The sequence below is a fragment of the Herpailurus yagouaroundi genome, unplaced genomic scaffold, assembly GCF_014898765.1.
Source record: "Herpailurus yagouaroundi ecotype Mexico unplaced genomic scaffold, PumYag 140, whole genome shotgun sequence".
Lineage (NCBI taxonomy): Eukaryota > Metazoa > Chordata > Mammalia > Carnivora > Felidae > Herpailurus > Herpailurus yagouaroundi.
In genome coordinates this window covers 13,084,315-13,089,090 of record NW_024412395.1, presented here as the reverse complement: position 1 = coordinate 13,089,090, position 4,776 = coordinate 13,084,315, and the positions used below count along the sequence as shown (strand labels likewise).

At 39.6% G+C, this 4,776-nt stretch overlaps 1 long non-coding RNA gene across 1 annotated transcript; it reads left to right on the top strand.

The window, feature by feature from the left end:
• The first annotated feature begins 843 nt into the window (after positions 1-843).
• LOC121030454 (uncharacterized) lies at positions 844-3,758 on the top strand. Its single transcript, XR_005790205.1, has 3 exons — positions 844-945; positions 1,314-1,514; positions 3,225-3,758. It is a non-coding gene; the product is annotated as an uncharacterized LOC121030454 (long non-coding RNA).
• Positions 3,759-4,776: the final 1,018 nt, after the last annotated feature.

Here is a 4,776-nt window from a genome sequence, read left to right as displayed (position 1 = left end):
CCACCCCCTAGTACACTCAATAAAAGCTTCCTATGCTGACCGCACAGGGATACAGTGCTTTGACAGCTATCTCTCTGTCTCCTTACTTGTAACAAGTAATCAAAAGTCCTTTTCTTTCAATATTTCCTTGGGTCATGTTCAATTTGATGCACCCCAAGGGGCGAACCCCTTGAGTTCTGTTACCGTAAGTGCTCAATTAATGGAAGCCCTACGAAGAGATTTTTATGATTCCTAAGGTAATTGATCACCAAACGCTAGGTTTCTATTTATTATTTTGTAAGTTAGGATGGTTCCATCTGGAACCAACAAGAAAAGCAAAGGACTGTCAAAGGGAACATTGTGATGTGTTGGGTGTACCACGATCATGCTAAACGCAATGCAGCTTCCCCTTGTCTCTCTAATATTAAATCACATTCAGAGAGTGAGTAGAGTTCAGTTCACAGGTAAGTTTCTGAAATAATTGCTTTTTATATTCTCAGTTGAATGAGAAATCATTTTGTATAATCAAATAAGACTTTGATAGTAGTCAGCATCAACCTTAGCCTCGGTTATGCTCTTAAAACCCTGTCACATACTTTCAGTGGGACAGAGCCATAGGGGATCTGTCTGCACAGTCCTTTTAAATTCTAATAAGTTTCTCTGAAGCGTATTTCAAAATACCGGTAGTCCCTCCCCACTGCTTCAGCTCTGGCTCACAGGCAACTCTCCTCTTTCATCTTCAAACAACTTCAAAGTTTATTTTTGAAATAAGGGTTTCTTTTCCCATGGAATTCAAAGAGCTTTTCCGCCTTCTGTGAGGGAAGGAGAGCCTGGCTTTCAGGAATGCATTTAAAAAGCGGCAGATGTCTTTCTTAGCGCCTCCCTGATAGGCCTTGCTGACCTTCAAAAGCATTCAATTTTCTTTACCTTTGTTTTTTGGGCTGGCTTTGCTGGAGGCTGACGGAGGTGCTTGGGGGCCTAAGAGGCTGGCTTGTCTGTAATGAGAAACTACCTAAGAAAAGAAGCGCTGCCTTTTTCTTCTCTACCAATGGATTATTGGAAGATTTTAAAATTAATTTCAAGAAGGAAGGAAGGAAGTGGGGGGGGAGAGAGAGGAAGAAAGGAAAAAAGGAAGGAAGGGAGAGAAGAAAGGAAAGGAGGAGGGAGGGAAGGAAGGAAGCAAGAAAGGAAGGAATGAAGGGAGAGAGGGAGGGAGGAGGAAAAAAGAAGGAAAGGAAGGAGGGAAGGAAGGGAGGGAGGGAAGGAGTAAAGTTAGGAAAGAAGAAAAAGGAAAAATACTTTCTACTTGCATACCTTCATTTTGTTTTCCCTAGGCTGATAGCAATCAGAACGTTTTTCATTTGGCAGCTGAGATTTTTCCTCCTTCTTTGAATTCAAATCCTCCGGAGACAGGAGTTGCCAGGACTCAGTCTGATGCTCAGACGACACCCGCCACTGTAATGAAAGGGGTTCCTGGGGCTGGGCAGCGGCTGCAGCCTGTAATCCTGGGGCTCAATCTTGGCATCCGCCTCAAGGTAAGTCTTCTGCCCCTTCTAGAACTCTGGCAATGATGTTTGAAGCTCCGGAGAGATGAGATTACTTTTCGGCAATGCCATTGAGGCTGATGAAGGAGAAGAGAGGTTTGAGATTTCTTTGGGGGAATTTTTCAAACTGGTGCAGAATATTTTTGCCTCCATAGTCTCTGTCTTTTGCTGAAATCCTTGGACTAGGAATTACTGGATCCAGGATGCCCCATCCTGCAGTTTTGTGTGGCTTGTTTCTATGTGCTTCTGTGGGGCTTATTGTCATGTCTCATGTGATGTCTTGTTTGCTATTTTTTTATGAACACGTTTTCTGTCACCAAATGGATCTTGAGCACTTTCAAGGTAACCGTGTCTTTAAAACTGCTTAGTGAGTGATCTACCTAGTAAGTGCTTCAAAATAATTAATTAATTATATATGTGTGTGTGTGTGTGTGTGTGTGTGTGTTTGTGTGTGTGTGTGTGTATTTTTTCTTAAATCATATTTATTGTAGATTTGTCATGAAATTCTGCTTCCAGAAGTCTGAAAAGTCATGAGTCTCTCCCTCTCTCTTTTTCTTTTTTGTGAGATGGTGGAAATGATGGAAATAATGGTGGAGTATGATGGAAATACTTTTTTCAAATGTTTTGTTTTGTGTGGGGCCTACCTTTGGCATGGAAAAATATGAGGAATCATTGAAAACTATTTCAAATAAAGCCAACCTACTGCAAAATATAGAGATAAATTCCTTCATCTTTCTTCCTTAGTTTTGTTAAAATAGCCCAAATGTGAGAACTTCTGGAATCAATACAAAGTATAGTTAGATTGTTATCATTCTGGTATTTGATTCATTAGTTACCCACTATTCACATTTAGGTTATTGGAAAAATAGACCAGTGACTAATTATTTTATGTAAGTATAAATTTTTTAAAATTGAAAAGTGCTTTAAAAGTCCTGTAGATAAATTCCAACATTTCTAGATGGAAGAATACAAAAAGGTTGAGAGAGTTGCCCATTCTCATATAATTACACAGTTCATTTGGGAAAAATCAGAAATCAGAGGCAATTTATATAAACAGAATTGGCTTTGATCATCATTTTCACAAAGCATATTTCTTTGGCCAACAGCCATGACTCTACCCTCAGAGAGCTGATTTTGTATTTCATTCACTGTGTTTGATGGTTAGACTTTTGTTTTTGGTAGGCCAGATTGGGTTTAGGCCAGGTGTTGAAGAAGGATGCAGTTTCTTGAGGAAATTATCAATATGCCTTCCTTTCCCTGTAACATGACCTAATGTTTTCAACAACTGGATATACTACCAACCACCCTAAATCAGTGTTCCATGCAAACTCATGAACTCAAGTCAATAGCCACACTCAAACTTTCACTGTATTCCGATCCATACTTGTGTGTATTCAACTGTATTGTATCCTGATCTTTCAGGACATTTGGTTTCTTTTCCCTAAACTCTTGTAAACTCTTTGGTACAAAGATATGTGTAAGGCGTGGTGATTAAAGTTTTAAATAAACTTTATTTATTGATAAAGTTTGAGTCTGTAATGGTGATCTTAACTCAGCAGCAGCCAAGGGGATGATTCTGAATGGAAGCATTGCAACAATGTGCTGGGCCTCCAGAAGACCAGCCTTCTCTCCTGAGTCTGTATTCCTTAAAACATAATGTCTAGTTTGCCCAGTTCTGGCTCACTTCTCTTTCCATGATAGCTTACAACCTGTATTTCAAGGACCTATCACCTGAGAGCCTTGCCATCATTCTTGGCTGACCTGTGAAGCTGATAGATATTCTGAATGCACTAGAAGAAGAAAGATGCCTCAAAATCAAGAGACCCATCCATCTATGTCTCTACCTTCCTCCTAACCCCCAGACAACACCACAGGAGACCACCTTGAGGAAGACACAGGAGGAGAGAAAGCAGGCAATATGAGCAGCTTACCCAGGAGCATACTGTAGGTATGGTAGTTCCAATGGATTGCTATCCAGTTGGCGGCATCTCTGACCTAGGAGTAGAACCTGCAAGAAAGACACCAAGGAGTGATGAGTTCCTCTACAGAAATGGACCAAAAGAGACATCACCCCAGATTTTCCAAGGTGACTCATGCCAGATTTTCAAATGTAAAAAATTAAATTAGTATCCATGTTCCAAGGGACTCTTGAAATTATTTCTGGATAGGGAAACAATTAACTTCATTGTGAATGAAATCAATTATGGTACTCAAATAAAATGTGAGGCTCACTTCAAGAAACTGAAGTGTGTTTTGAGTGTTTTGTTTTGAGTAGATATGTTCTATACCTAAAGAGGAGTTTGTTTTCAGACAGTTCTCTGGATGTGCATCACAGCCTAGTCACAAATGCTATTAGGAGAGACAGGTTTGAAATGATCTTTGCCCATCTCCATTTTGCTGATAACCATCTTGAGGAAATGAATCAATTTATAAGAAATAAGCCTTTTATTACAAGAATTAATAAAAATCACATGCACCCTTGGAAGAATCCCACACCTTTGACAGGTCCGTGAGTGTTTTAGGCATCAATGATTCAAGCAATTCCTGCAGAGAAAGTCAATTAAATTTGGTTATAAAATTTGGCATGGGGTAACTACACTTGGCTACTTGGTTTAATTTCAACCCTACTGGGCTGTCACTAGTTTCTTTAAGTAAGCATCTTGGTTAATGGGGGAGTCTGATGATGAAATTTGTTAATACTCTTCTTTGCTAACACAAAGCCAATACTCCTATCATTTATGTTTTGTTGATGCCTCCACCATCAGAAAGCTGATGCCAGTTTGGAAGAAGAAAAGAGTCAAAGCAAGAGGAATGATTCATGAAAATAAAGCTGAATAGTACCCTCTCAAAAATAGCACAGAAATCAAAAACAAGAAGAGAGAGAGATGTTTAAATCCCAAGTGGATGAATAAGAATAGATAGTAGTATGCCACTGGCATGACAATGACATCATTAACATCTGCTCCAAGGTATGGGCATTGATCATTTGAAAAAGACCAAGTGTATTCATCAGCCAAAAAGAAGATTCAGTTCAGTCAACTGGCAGTAATACATGTATTCAAAGAGAGCACTGGAGGTATGAGATGTATGGATCAAAATATCTCCAAGTACAGAGTTAAGGTTTCAGGCCAGACATGGTACTCCAGCTTGATCAATTACATCATCAATGTGACTCTTCACTAATAATGGCAACTGCACAGAATCTGTGTCAATGAGACCAAGATGGATCTGGCTTTCCAAGGGATGTTGCATG